At 44.2% G+C, this 15725-nt stretch overlaps 1 long non-coding RNA gene across 1 annotated transcript in view; it reads right to left on the bottom strand.

Annotated features, from left to right (window-relative positions):
* The window catches only part of LOC116217261 (uncharacterized), an 80147-nt gene extending 64632 nt beyond the window's left edge, over positions 1–15515 (bottom strand). Inside the window, exons 1-3 of the long non-coding RNA XR_014887027.1 lie at positions 15371–15515; positions 4936–5099; positions 2931–3095 (exon numbers count right to left, since the gene is read on the bottom strand). This is a non-coding gene — a long non-coding RNA (uncharacterized LOC116217261). The remainder of the gene's footprint in view (positions 1–2930; positions 3096–4935; positions 5100–15370) is intronic.
* Between the last annotated feature and the right edge of the window lie 210 nt (positions 15516–15725).

The raw sequence follows: 15725 nt of genomic DNA, 5'->3' as shown, positions 1-15725 counted from the left end.
TGGAGAGGACAGAATTACCAAATGGCACTTGTCACCTCTCAGTCAACTCTGAAACATTTTGGACTAAGCTCTGGGTTTCCAGCCTTCCAGTCATGAGAGGTGCTTGCTATTCCATTGCCTGGCACAAATCTTTTGCTAACTCTAGCAGGTCCCTGTGCCACAACAGCAGCCAAAGCCCAGGCAGAGAAGATTGCACAACCAGGCCTTGATCTGTATTTTCCACTGCTCAGCCAGAAAACCCCTCCTTTTTTCCAGCACAGCTGTTTTCCATCTCTGCTCAGCAAGCATGCCCTGTTTTTGATTCCTGGGTCTTGCTTCATGAAGCAATCATGGGCAGGCTGTCTGGGTGGAACAAGTCACAGAGTGGCTATGGGATAACTATTCTGAAAGCCAGCACAGAACAAAGGGGAGCTTTGCCAAGGCTCAGGTGAGCCTGGGGTCAGCACACAGACAGGCTACTGACACAAGCATGAACGCAGGGTTTACTTTCTCTGCGTCATGGTAATTGAACTCCCCCCTCCCTTTTCCTCTTCTGCCTGCCTGCCACAGTCTTTTCCTACCTAGACCCACATTTCATTAATAGTGAGTGGTATATAGGTGACGGTATCACTTTTTTTGCTACGTGTTACTCATTCACAACTAGACCAAGGTGGCTTTATCTTATCATGACACCAGCCCTGCCTGACTAGGTTAGGCCCCACAAGCATCTTGGTTGATGGTAACGTGACATGTGGTTGCAGCTTGATAACTTGAAGCCCTGCCATTACAGACACTTAGCTAACAGTGCAGGCAGAGGATGGTGGGGGTGACAGACAATGGGAGGAGGCCTGGGATGAAGCACAGATCCAGATGTGCTCCACTTAGGAACACCGGCAGCCAGAAACACCTTGGAATTGCTCATCTTGGCTGTCTCCCCAAAACGCTGGAAATTAGCCAGCTCATATTAACCTGGAAATTAGCTAGCTTCCTGAAGAATCACAGAATGGCCAGGGTTGAAAGGGACCTCAAGAATCATGAATCTCCAACCTCCCGCCACATGCAGGGCCACCAACCTCCCCTTTTAATACTAGACCAGGCTGCCCAGGGCCCCATCCAACCTGGCCTTGAACACGTCCAGGAATGGGGCATCCACAACCTCTCCGGGCAGCTGTTCCAGCACCAAGGGAAGGGTTAAAGGAAAGGCATTAAAGTTAACACCAGCTATATTAACTAAAAATAATATGTGTGCAAAAAGGTCAGAGTTATAACTGTTATGGGAATCATACTGTAAAATCATACTTTGACTTTACATGTGATGTGTAGTCCTTTACTATAAAGGCCTGTAAAGTATCAGGTTTTGCATGTCTTTAGGCTGGAATGGGTTGAAGGGGAAGTTACGAAGAGCAGCCGTGGAGCTCACAAAGATTTGCTCTGGAAGAGGATTTGAGGTCAACAAGAGTAGGACAAATAGTGCAGATGGCTGAGCACTTTCTTTCTGGAAGGAGTTAACAACCACTTCTAAGACAAAACAGCTGGCACTCCCGCAAAACTGCCAGATTGCAAATAGGCAGAGGCAACATATAGAAAAGGAGAAGGGAAGCAGTATTCTACCTCCTTTTCTTTATAAAATTTACACTTGATCTGTTCCTGGCCATTCTGACTAGTTTGCCTGTCTACACAAGGGCTATGAAAGGAAGGATTCAAAAATCAGTTAATTGAATCAGTGCTGTCATCACACAAGCCACAGACTGCGGCAGCAGTAGTTGACATGTGGGAAGCAACTAGGGAATCTTCTGCTAGAGCTATTTCTTTGCTTTTGTGGGAGTCTTTGTTTCAGTAGTGGGGCCTGGGTGGTAAATGGGGGAAGGGAAGAAAAAGCAGCAGGCTCAGATGCCTCTAGCAGTAAGTTCCAGTCCTGCCCAACAGACAGAAAGATGCAGCCTGCTTTTCCAGTCTTGGGTCTCTTCTGAGCAGAGGGTGCCATTCACACCAGATTGTGCAACAGCCAGTTAGGATGTGTACAAAGGAAGGAGAAATGTCAGTTCATGGTGCAAATTCTGACCTGGCTGGCTTCAAGGCACTGATCACACTGGTGAGATATACATGTGCCAGAACTTGTCACACGCTCCTTGTGCACTCACCCCTTCCTGTCAGGTATGTCAAGCTTCTCCTGTGCTTTGCTTTGTGTGCATATGCACAACAGTTTATGAGTGCTCTTGTCCTGTTTCATTCCTTTGGAAGCAGCAAAGGTGAGAGGGAACTCCATTATATTAGAGATCATTTAGCTTGTTCTCCTAAACTCCTTTAAAGGTATTTTCCAAACCTCCTGACCACTGTGAACACTTTCTACAGAGGCATTTTAATTTCCCTTTATTGAGTTCAAGTGCCTACCTACCCCCCATTATGCTTTTGCACTGCACAGTACTGTTCTGCAAAATACTTTAGAACAGAAGACTTCTGACCACAAAGCCCCAGTCAGTTTCTGATCCGTAGTACAACTGCAATAAAAGTAAAACAACAGCTTTCAGAAGGATTACTCCTTCTGTCAGAATCAGCCCAACAGTGGCTCACATATGGTGGTCTGTGGGACACATCTTCCCAGTAGCGTGGCCCTTTTACACCCTAGGAACCAGTGGGACAACATTCTTGAGCAACAAAAGGAAGCATGACACAGTGGCACATAAAGCAAACTTGTTAAACTTCCCCCAACTTCTTTCCGCTGGGATCTGATTTTACCTTACCTCCAATGCCAGTACCTTGCTTTTACCATCCACATCTTCTCAATTCATTGTTACAGTTCCACTTTGTTTTGTATTAGGCAAGTTAAAGAAATTTATAGAAAAGAATAAAACTGTTTTGTTTTGATGCCAAAGGCCTTTTTTTTTTTTTTCTTTTCCATTTTTTCACAGTTCACTTTTCAGTTCTTTTGGTTTAAACAAGAGATGACATACCTTTTGAAAAGCAGCTTTCCTGGGGTTGCTTGTGCTCTGAAAACATGCACCTGGAAATTCTAGTGCTCAGAGGAAGCTGTAGAAGATCAGTCCATAAAATGCTGTTGCTGCATTTGGAGAGCCAGAAGATGGACTGGATTCCATTCTCAGTGATTTCAGTCTTCCCTGAAAAGGAAATACAGACAATACAGTCAGCACTGAAATACAAGAGCAGACTGAAAGGCCAGGCTGCTTCTTGCTCTTTAACAAGATCTTTAACAAGTGTTTTCTTCCACTCCTCACTAGAGTTGATCCTACGGAGACATTCAGAAAGACAGTGTTTTCACAGCCTGATCTCAAGTTATGCAGTACACCAGCACAGATAAGAGATCTCTTAATACTGCAATGTTATCTGGCTAGGTAGTAGCAAAAGGCAAAACTTCTCCAAGCCTTCTTAACCAATAGACCTAGTCCTATATGTTCCTTTATTGGCTTTTTCCACCTGCCTCATTTAAGGATTGAGAAAGGACAGAATTAAAGTGCATTTCTTGTACAAAAAGCAAAGTATCAGCTGTTGGAGAGCACTAAGTACTTCAGACAGTACTTGGGTACTTAAATAAAGGATCTGCAAACACATATGAAAATATGTACAAGTAAATGATGAAGCCTGTTACAAAAGCCAAAAAAGTTCAAGCTGTGCTGCCCTATGAAGGAGGCCTGTTTGGGAACAGACAGGTAACATTCCATCTAAACTAGGACTGCCCTTATGCTGATGGAACAAAACATTTATGAAACATGGGTTGGTTAAGAAAATTTCAGAAAGGGTCTTTTATATCTATACACCTTTGGTCATTCATTTAGCTTTTTGTGTCTTGGTGCCTGCTACAGCCAAAGCATTCCAAAAGGTAGCTGAGGGGATAGCTGTTTTAGAAGTGTGCATAGCAGTAAGGAGAGTTAGCAAACTTGTATCAGGCTGCTATAGGCTTTATCCAATCAAGTTTAGAAAATCTCTAAGTATGAAGTTTTGATACACAATGACACTGCTGCAGGAGGAGCCAACAACATAATTATGTGTGGGCACACTGACTGGAGAGGCCCAGGGGTCCTGAGATGAAGAAAGACAACTGGTTACTGGCTGGGCCTTATGTTTGTTCCCTAAGGTCTGTGCAAACCATGCTGCCAAACATATGTGGTGTGCACATTAGAAAATACTTTGGAAAAGTTTTCCCTCTAGAGGCTCATTCTGTGCTCATGGTTTCTGCTGCTATGCATCCAGCCAGCTTTCCTTCTTCTTCCTTAGCTCTGGAACTGTAACTGGAATCGTGCAGAAGTCAGCCCACATTAAGCGGCTTCAAAGGATCATCCTTTTGTTCAGGAGTGGCTCTGTGTGATGCTAAAAGCAGAAGCAAAGAATGGATCCCGAGCATCAGGTGTGACTCACAGAAGTGAGCGAGAGAGGTCTGAGAAGCTCCACAGTGCTGAAAGTAACATATTCACCTCTTCTTCTCTAGGCAAGCTGAATCTCAGTTTCTTTATTTGCTTTTACAATTTAAGTTACAGGGAAATCCACACTCAGAAAGTAACAGTAGGAAGAATCCAGCTACTGCCACCATATCTGCATCCCCTGTGCTTTTAAGAATATGGGAGGGCTCAACTTTCCTCTGATAAATGGGTGAAGGGAGAGGCCAGGGATTGCACATGTATTCAGATGCTGCAGTATGTTCTCCTGGCTCTGAAACGCTTACTTATAGTAGGGCTTAGAGCCAAATACAACTTGAGCCATTCCTTCTCCTCCCTCACTAAAGAATGATCTCTAAGCTCTAGGCCCTCATCTCCACCCAAAATGACTGCCCTGGTTTATTTTATTCTTTTTTCATTGTTTCCTTTTTAATCACTTCTAAGCTAAGCTTTTGTTTGCCAAGTTTTCAGCCTGGAGCAAATTTTTACAGTCAGATTATAACCTCCTATCCTCTCCCTTGAAAAAAGGTGTTTTAATGGATATGCTGCTGTCCCACCCATTATTTACCTTGCTGCTGGGAGGCAGGGGAGATGATGGCAAGCTTTTAAATTTCAGCATCTTAAAATTCTATTTTGCAGACATGGGCACACATCTGGTTAAACCATTTCACTCATATCTTGGCTCAAAATCCTTGGCTGAGGCATCTCATGGCAGCAGACGTGTCTAGAGAGCTGAGAAGGAAAAAATAAAGGAGACAAAGTGGTTAGGTTTCTCAGAAAAGGAAAGGTTGCGGGCTAGAATACAACAAAATGCCAGGACTGGGTCTCTCAGCATGTTACAGAGTTTCAACTATTCAGGATAGGATGATATTAGCTCACACTTGAGAAGCCCTCTTCTAAAGGGCAGGCTGAAGAAGGCAGAACACTGCTGAAGCCAGTGCCTTCCACTGAAGGGAGAAACGAGAGAGAGTCTGAAAACATACTATAACCTGGAGCCACACAGGGATTTGGACACTTCTCAGGGATTTCAGTTTCCACATTTAGAACCCAGTAAAAGCCTGAAAATCCTTGCTCAACTGCCAGTGAATTCCCAGCACCATTTTGAAGCCAGGGAGGCTCTGGAGAAGACATTTCAAAGCAAGCAGCTTCATCTCCTCAACTGCCTGCTTTACCAGTAGGATCCAGTCCCCCGTCCTCACCCAGAGCATGCCTAGAAGAGTTATCTGTGGTCTAAGATGGGGCACATGGCACAAACAGTAGAGAAATAAGGTATATCTGATGGGAAATTCCCTGTGGATGTGTCAGACCAGGGCTGAAAGTCCTTCATTGGATTAAAGATGTTTCTTGTACAGCAACTGATACCCAAATTGCTCTGGTTTAAGATCTTTCATTATTTTTGTCACTTCTCTTACACTTCTCCAAAATCAGTATCACTCTCTCTCCTCAAGAGCTGTGCCATGTTAAGAAGATGTGTTGTTGATACCTTCACACACACTGATACTGGCAACAAGTGATACGAGAAAACAAGGCTGTTCACACACCAAGCAAGTTGAAATTGAAAGTTTTAGAATTCACGCTCACTGATTCTTTTTGCTAAACTAATATATTGGTTCTTAGCTAATACACTGATCCCTACTGGCCTATATCATACTAGGCTTCAGACTACTCTGTGCACAGATCTTCTAGAAAGGCTATTGACTGAGAAGAATGAACAGCGTTTACCATAACATAGAGGCCAATCCTGGTACAAAGCATTCTCTGCAGAGGGGAGCTGGACCCAAAACTAACTTTGAAATTGATGTCAAACTTTGGGTGTGAATAGCCATACAGCAGATGGTGCATCCCATGCTCTGAGAAGGTTTAGAGACAAGAAAACCACAGGATAAAATACGTCTCTGTTGTCTCTTGTCTTCCTCTGTAAGTTAGAATCTAAGTGAGGGAAAGCAAGGGGAGCTTCTTGCTACAGGCTAGCTTTCATAGAATCACAGAATCACATGCTCGGAAAGGACCTACAAGATCATCTAGTCCAACTGTTCTCCCATCATTACTACCACAAGCTACTAAACCATATCTCGTAGCAGAAACTGCATTGTCATATTAACTCCCACTGGTGCAGGGATGCACAGAAACTGTGGACAGAAAGGTACCTTCTCCTTGCTCCAAGGCAAGTTAGCTCAGTCTACAGTCCTGGACTGAAATTTTTACATCCTGTTTTAAAGATTGCCTTCATACACCCCATAGTGACTGTTACACTTTGTGCCAGGGCTTCATTAGCCTTAGTCCTAAGTCATACTGTAGTTAAAAATCTTGACATTTTGTCCCTTATGCCCTGGATATGGAGAATAAATTATACCCATTATCCTTGTATTACTTGCACTGCCCCTCAAGCCCTTTACTGCTTCAAGATGCTATCACATTTCTCCCTCATTCTTCTTGTTTAAGAGCTTCAGGCTCTTTCTGCTCTTCTCATCTAACTTCCCAGATCCTCTTCTCATACCTTAAGGCAAACACCAGGCTTTCTGCCTCAGCAGAGAATGCCACAGGAATACATGGTAGGGTTGATTTAAAGAAACTGCTTCTCCCTCCACTCTCAGTGCCCCAGTGATGTGCCAAGATCTGAAACTGCACTAATTTTACTTTGCCAGACTTGTCAAGGAAACAGTTACATGCGTCTCTGCCTTTGGGTCTTCCATTCAAAGTCTCTAACACTTCAAAGATGCATGCACTTGATTAGCTTAGAGCTGCTCATTCCAACACGATGAGTGAGCTACAAACAAAGAAGGAAGGCTGAGATAAGCATGTTCTTGGGAGGGTTGTTGGAGAGCAGCAGACAATCACAGGTCTTATTTCTCCTATCAGGTGAAAAATTTTACAAACCATGGAAACTTGCAGTTTTGCCTCTTGTCTGAAGTCTGCATTTTCCGCAGAATATTTATGTTTTCCCTACATTTCCTCTCGGTAATGATCTAATCGAGCAGAATTATTTTGATATTAATCAGAAGAACGGGAACACTTTCGTGGTTCATATTACCAGTGGGAATGTCAGCAAGACTGACAGGGCTACCTTTGGAATTTGCCACATATTAATCAGAGCTCGGCTAACATGGTAGGGCTGGGGTGGAGCTCGTTTTGCTTTGCACATGGGAGATGGCTTGTTTGAGAGTTGGGAAACTGAGGGTGGTGGAGTTCCCTCTCCATCTGATTCAGAGATCTCAAACAGCTGCCCTGGCAGCCCTCAGATATCTCTTCCCATCCGTGCCTATTTCTTTGCTTTCATCATCTCTTCCCATTATTAAACTGTCACATATTACACACTTCATCGAGCTAGGAGGGTTGCACAACCAAGTGTAAGCTCACTGTCCTGACTTGGTGACAGAGGGAGTGACAAGCTGCTCCTACAGGCCACTCTACTGTGGGAGGCCAGAGATAATCGCTTTGAGCCCTGGGACAGGGTTCCAGGAAAGAGAGCCTGGTTCTGGAAAGAGGCATATTAGACTTGCAAAAGCAGCTGGGATACAAAGTAGGCACATCTAGCCAAGTGAGCAAACAAAACCAAAATCATTTTTCTCTCCTTAAATTTTGCACTGTTGTCACTCAGCACAGACAAATGGTTAAACACACTTGGTAATGCAATAATTAAACATAAAAAAGGCAACAAAGGTAAAAATATAGCTGCACCATCACTACCCCCCAAAAAGCAGCATGTATTTGTCATGAGTAACTCTATGGAGTAATGGGATGCAGCATTGAGCAGAACTGGGCCCCTGCATAGTGCTTGGACAGGGGAAGGAGCATTGCTCTTCCAGGACAGAATACTGAATACAGAAAAGCAAAAATGTTGGCATTCATTTCTAAATCTGTCCTGCCTGGCTGGCTAAAGAATTAATGCCAGAATATAAACTGCTAAAGGGACAAAATCAGACCCAATCCATACCGTTTCCTCTGCTTTGATACACACGGAGAATATGTAATTCCATCCACATCAAACATTGCACTTATGCATAGAAGGGCCTGCAAAACAAGGCCCTTGAAGTCTCAGTAGAAATTGTAAAACAGAGTTCCTAGGTCATAAACCAAGATCTTGCATCAACCGTTTACCATTTATTTGCAGGAATAGGATTAACTGAAAATTCAACAGCTACTCCATAACTTCTCACATTGCATATGGAAAAACCTATCGACTAGTGTCTCAAAAACCAGGTGTGAAATTCCTACTTCTCAACTTATTCCAGCAACTGCTCTGATGAACGAACATCTCAGAAAACACACTTTTTCACAAGTCTGCTTTGCACACGTCTGGCTTCCAAAATCAAATTCCCTCTATCGATGCCATCTTCTTCACGTTAAGCAGAGCACGTAGTCTTCTCTTTAGAAAGAAGGCTATGGATTCTCCTTGAGGCAGCTTGCTCCACGAAGGTCCACCCAAAAGATAAATGAAAAGCCAAAAAAAGTCAACATAAAATAGAGACTCAACCTAGCAAACCTGCTGCTGATATTCAGGAGCAGAAACCACATGCCTCTTGCCTGAATAATTTCCAAGTCATAAATGATGTTTAATGTGGAAAAAGTCATAAATGTACAAAAGTTACTTCTAAAACTAAAAACACAGCGTTTCTTACTTATGGCTTTGATAAATTAAGTGTTTTGTATTCTGGCATCATGCTTGCCATTCTGAAGCTTTTTTGCTAGGTGAAAAACAATGGCACTGCATGTCAGCTGTCCACTGGCTCTGCAGTGTCCTTCTAGGAAGAGTGCCCTTCCATATCCTGGCACAGATTATTTCTGTTGACTGCTCACCAAAATGGAGCATGTTGTCCTTCCACCAATGATATATCACAGGAAAATCAAGGAATACTAGAAGGAATTTAAATTTTGCTGTCCATTATGTTCTTCTATGCTCTCAGTTTTAGCTATCTTCCAGTTACATGTTCTCTACTGTCTGTCCAACCCAGCAAGAGACAATGCATGAAAAATTACACACAAATCAGAAGCAGCTCCCATAAACAAAGCATACTGAAGTATTTCTAAGGGACACAAGAGTAAAAAAAAAGGATGCTTTGCTGTCCTCTCCACTGCTGTTCATCTGCAGACATTTTAAGTGTGTTCTGCATTCCAAAACTATATTTAAAATAAAGCTTTTAAAGTAAACAGCTTGCACTGTGTGCCAAGATTGCTTTAATGCCAAAACAGAAAATACTGCTTGTCTGGCACATGCATCACTTTCCAAGCAGGAAATCCAACAAAGCATTTAACACAGCAGACATCATTTGATAGTCTCAACTATGACGCCCACTTGGCACTGGCAGTAAGCAGTCTTCCACAAACTGGATCCAAAAATGATGCTCGTCTAACTTGTTATCATGCAAAACATTAATGGGAGTAGTTTCCTCTTTTGAAGTCCATTGGAACTGGAAACGTAGGCTGAAAATGCCTGGTACATATCTATGCAGAAAGCTGAGAACCACCCTTTCACTGTGGAAGCACACAAAATAACACTGGGAAGCAGAGCTCCTCAGTCTGTTCTGTTCTGTCACATCGACACACAGTGCTGAAAAATTCCAATGGGAGCAAAAGTCATTGGGAATAGAGAGAAGTCAATAAATATTTTATACATTTATTTGACTAGCTAGAAGAGGTCAGCAAGCCTGTAGCTGCCTGGTCAAACCTCTGAAGACAACTACTGGCTCACCTGCAGGCCACAGTTTCTGACTAGTGCTATCTGAGTCATTTTCTGTTTCTCTCACTGCTTTACTTTTCAGGTTAAGTAATCCCGAAGCTTTTCTTTTCAAAGGTTCCTTTTCTCTTTCTACATGAGTGTGAGGCTGGGATCACATCTTTACCAGTCGTGAAAGAGAGCTGTATTAACCAAATGCACTGACTTTGATAAAGCAGGGATAGGTAGTATTAAAGCTGCTACAAAACTACATTTCTACTCATAAACACATATATGAATCCTAACAGCAGATACTTAGGATAAACAGCCTTACTATCAGCACTTGAAAAATGATAGTTTGCCTAAGCAAAGGAGGGCTGAAAGAAATCCATAGCTGAAAATAATACATCATCATCATGACAATTTGTTTAAATCTCCTCAGAGATTTCCTGAAGCCTTGACCTACTCATAGAAAAAGCATGATGCCTACACATGGATCCATTGAGCATGCCCTGATAGCTGTTTTCATCATTTCTAGCAACAAGTGACTCAGTTTTCCTTTTTTTCTTCTTGCACCTCACTCAGTGAATTGAACAGGTTTTCAATGGGTCACGGCCAAGTCTAGCCCTCTCTGAAAACACATTTTAGTTCTGCTGTTGCAGCATTTCTTCCAGGAGAGGTGCCCAGTAAGGAGCTTTAGAAACCAGTGTTTACTATTCCTGAGTGGAATAATTTCTGGAAAAACACCATAACATCCATGAGGTTTTTTTTCTTTCTTTTTTGTTTTTTTTTTTTAAATCAATCACTGTTAAGACAGTCCTGCACTTCTGATATGCCAGCATTTTACATGCACCTCTTTTGGAGTCCAACCCACTCATTAGTTGCAGCTCTCTGGAGTGTGCACTGCCTTGCATCTGGCGCTGCTCAGATAAATGCAGTGTTCTTCCTATGACAATCAATTGGGAAATTGTTACTAACACATTCCTCAAAGCCACATAGTTAGAACAAAAGTATTTCACAGGAAACGTATTCCTTAACTTACCCACAGCAGCCTATCTGGTCTTTCCTGATGGTTGGAACTGGGAAGACCCAAATCCTTTGCATGTCAGCAGACATTTGCATCCTGAAGAGGCAACAGAATTGAGTGTGTCCCTTAACAGCTCATGAAGCTCCCTGTTTCTCATTGTAAGTTATTCTGCTACTGACTTTATAAAGTTTTTTCCCCAACATAAACAACTTCTCCATCATATTAGTGACTGCTGCTGCTGCTGCTTGATCAGAGTCTGTATACACAGCGAAGTGTCACATACCAGATGCAGTAGGAATTGGCTTGATGTTCATGTGAATTATGTGGATTCTTCATCAGTGTTTTTGTTTTACTCTCTTGTCATCCAATGCTGCTCTTGCTTCTTCTCCTTTTACAATGGGTCTACATCTTCAGACCATTTGTCTGCCCCCAGTAATCCAGGCATGGCTTCCATGCTCATACCTGGTGCTTGTTTGTAATCATCTTTCCTGATTTTCCTATCCTTTTCCCAAAAGGCTGAGGCATTTTTTTTTTTCTCTGTTTGTTTTTAATTAGCTATAATATTTATCTTCCTCCTACTTATTCAAAACTCACCAATATGCCACAGAAGTGCAATATGCCACCTCTGTCTGAGGCAAGAGCAACAATCCCTGAGCTGCTGTGGAAACACGAGTATTGCTGAAAGAGTTCTCTGGGCAACTCCTGGCTCCTCACCTGCAGCCTGGGGCACACCACCTGAACCTGCTGTCATGGTGCTGTTTCCTACTCATCTAAGGCAGAAAATAGATTGCAACCCTCTAGACTTCAGTACAGAGAACACTGACACAACTATTTTCTTAAATATGCTTATTTCTTCTAGACTGCGCTTCCAAATATGATTTTAAAAACAGTTAGGAATTAAGAACTCAGTGGTAACTTATTCAAATGGACGAAGATCCTCACCACTGTAACGCCGCACCTTCTTTCTCACCTGTATTCACTGAGTTTCAGCTTTAAACTACCAAATATAACACATCTGTTTTGTTCTGGTTGGACCATTTCATTATAAAAGCTGCGCTCTCTAAATAAACGTCAAAAGGTGACAGTAAGATTTGCCTTTTTTTCAGTAAATTAAACATACTATTAAATGGATACTAAGATTGAGTTGGGCTTACTAAGTGCAGAATTCTCTGGCTCAAAACACAACAAACAGACCAAGGGACAACAGGCATTGATACAACTTTACATCAATAAAAACATGGGAATTATTTCTACCAGCCAATAGTGAGAGAACGGCCAGGTTATAAAGCAATAAGGAGACAGTCTCAAACCACAAATTTCTGAAAAGATGGAAACAATCCTTACAATCCTCAGACCAGACTTGAAGCTTTCTAGTAAAGAAGCACAAAACATGTTGCCACATGAAAATTTTTGGTGACTAAGTATACCTGAGTATCTTGTTAACAAGCCCTACAATCATGAAAGTTGACCCTTTGCAATAAGAAGTGTGACGCAGAAACAAACTCTTGAAGGAAAAAAAGGCTGCGTGCCCCAAGCACTGTAACCCGAATGAAGGTGCCTTCTAAAGGGACAAAGCTGCTTGTACACAGGTGCCTGCTACAATTGCTGCTCCTTGCGTCAGCGCATAAAGTGCAAGACAGAAACACTGCTGGGAGCTGGGCAGCAAGGGAGGAGGTGGAAGTGGAAGGCTGGTCCGCTCAGCCTCTCTATTTCACAACAGTTCCTGAAAATTTCAGAGTTCCAGGAGAGCTGCCCAACTTCCTCTGAGCCACTGCCTTTGAGCTGCATTCGCAACACTGGCGGCCTGTGTATTTCAGGAATGCGAAAAACTGGCACAGTGAGGTTCATGATTCAGCCAAGATGATGTGTTGGGACATGACTGAAGTTAATTAAAAGGAGCTTAAGACAGACAGACAAAAAAAAAAAGTTTGCAAGACTCCTTAAAGAGTCAATTAATTATTATTTGTGGCTGCACACGCCAGCTGGGCCACAACATGGAATCTCCCCAGCCTCATTTCAGAGCCTTTATAGAAAGCCAAAAAAACCCCCACCAAATGCAGGTCAGCTTTCAGGAGCTCTGGGCCAGTATCTTTGCACTGTAGCTGGGTAAAACTTTACTAAAATCAGCAGAGTGGCATTGTTTACACCCAGAGATTTAGGCTAGGTCTTAATGGTGAACACAAAACAAGAAATAAGCAGTACCTCCAGCAACAAGTCAAAACGCATGGGCTACGCCAGAGCTGGATCAGCTGGTGACATTCATTGTCTGTGTGCGTGGCCTGGAAAAGGAAGGACTGCCTGGAGTCAGTGTGGGAGGAGAGAAAGATGGGAATAATTTAATCCTCTCTCTAATGCACGATAGTGATCATTTCCAGAGCTGCATGAGGCACCCACATGAAGTGAAGCAGTTTCACACACTTCCAGCCTGGTTTCCTGTAAGGATTTCCTGTAAGGAATTCAATAAGAATTCCTCTGAATTCACAAAGATTCTAAATCAGTACATTTAAATTCTGAGTCCCAGCTCTGCAGCTGCAAATCTTTCATCATCTCCCCACGATGGGAAAGCAATGGTGACACAGAGCAGCGTGAGCAGTGCCCTCAGTGAGCAGTGCTCCAGCCTGTCCCAGGAGCAATTCGCCCAGCATGGGCAGGAGCCGGCCTGGCCGCAGCCCCGCCTGGCTGGAGCCCACAGCCCTGTGCTTTGCACAGAGGCAGCAGGCAGAGCCACATGGCCCCAGCAAGCTGCCTGAGCAAGGCTTAGCAAAGTTCGCAGTTTTTCTCCTCAGGAGGAACGGAGCCTACTGCACCCTGACAGTAACTGACAAGTATGTTCAACAAGAGGCTGAGGTGTTAACAGTGGGGACTTTTTACTTCGACTCACTGTCACCTCAGTGACTTACGGCGATTGCAGCCTACGTGTGACCAGCGCGGCTGCTCCCAGCCCAGCAAGGAGCCTCCTACCGCTGCAGGCCCTACACCTGCTCACACAGCCCTGCCTGCACGTAGTCCTTGGCAGCCCCTGTGGCATTTGCTGGGGTGGGGGTGGGAAGACCATGGTGTCATTTACACACAGGTTGAACAAACCAGGTGCAATCAGTTCGAGTTTGGCTGAAAAATCCTCCACCCCATGCAAGCTATTTAACTCCTGCAGTGCCAAAGCTTTGTGCATGCCCATGGCAATGAAAACCTTAGTCTGCAGAGAAGAATTCTCTGGGTCTGTCATTGTTCCCCAAGGCACCACAGGAGAGGGTCAGCTCCTATTGAAGATCTGTTGCCTAAAGACAGATAGCTGGTTCTCCAGATACTATGCTCTGAAAATTAGTCTAATCTAAACTATGAAAACACATAGTAAATATAGCAAAGTCGATTGTTGCCCAGGCTGCCCAGAGAAGTGGACATCCCACCCCTGGAGGTGCCTAAGGCTAGGATGGATGGGGCCCTGGACAGCCTGATCTGGTGGTGGCAAGCCTGTCTGCTCTCCAGAGGCTGCAGCAGCGCTTCTGGTGCTGTCCTGGTGACAGAGTGAATGGCCAGCAGGGAGCTGAGGAATGGCTTAAAGATCTAGTGCTTGGTTTTATGCTCCACGCAGGCGAAGGCTCTTCACTTGTAGATGATGACTAACACCAAGGGGTGGTATGGGGACTGCTGGGGAAGCAGTGGGAGCAAGGCACTGGCCTATGCCTGGACACTAGTGCATGTCCAGTCCATCTCCATCCCACTCTTAAGGCAAGACCACTGGGTCCCAGCTATCTTTGGGCTGCAAGCTGCTTCCTGGAACATCCACCTTTTGCCTTCCCACTCACCAAGCTGGCTGGCAGGATCTATGCATCTTGTGGCTCTTAGGAAGGGAGATTTTGGGATGCAGTCTGTAGGGGCTGGACAATGATCCACACCTGAGCTCATTGTCCATGGAGCCCACTGAGGTTGCTTATGTCCAGTCTATTATGCTGCTTGAAATTAATACTATCATGACAAAACCTAATGATAGAAACCCATATGGGAAACCACTAACTGCAGATCACTTGGGCTGAGAAGAACATGTTTGCAGAAAGCCCTGGAACAGTGGATTTTATTTGAGTTTCTGTCTCCAGTTCTTCTAGCTCTTTCAAAAGGCTATATATGAAGCAAGGGAGGGACCTGGGGGGAACTCCAGACTGAAAGTAGCTTAACACCTTGCTGGATCCTTGCCAAATACATTTTCACATTAAGAACTCTGAACTAGCAGGAAAAATACTTCTCTCGACCCCTGGGGGCTCAGCGAGATACCCAAGCGCAGATGCAAGACAGAGCTAAGATATGACATGAAAAGCCAGGGTTGCTCACCTCATTCAGGAGCTGAAGCCCAGAGAAAGGGGCACAGCTTCCAGGATTGGACAAAGCCCGCAAACCCTGCAACAAAGGCTACTTTTCAGCAGCACATAAAGGAAGGAGGGCCGAGCTCTGCCCCTCCAGCCAGACTCCACCCCTCGCAGCGTGGAGGCCTTCGCAAAGCGCCAGCCACATCTAATCAGGTCTGACAGACAAGACAAGGCAGACGGCCACCCGCCATAGGCACCCCCGCCTCCGCTCACCCCCAGGCTTTCCCCCAGCCCCAGGGGTGCTGCCTCCGTGGAACTGCTCGCGCCAGCCCCATGGCACCGCTGCTGCCCCCTGGCCCTCAGCCACTCTGGTCAGCACG

This window comes from Meleagris gallopavo, chromosome 17 (assembly GCF_905368555.1).
Source record: "Meleagris gallopavo chromosome 17, MGAL_WU_HG_1.1, whole genome shotgun sequence".
Classification (NCBI taxonomy): domain Eukaryota; kingdom Metazoa; phylum Chordata; class Aves; order Galliformes; family Phasianidae; genus Meleagris; species Meleagris gallopavo.
Note: the sequence above shows the minus strand (reverse complement) of the source record. Positions and strands in the feature narration are given on the sequence as shown.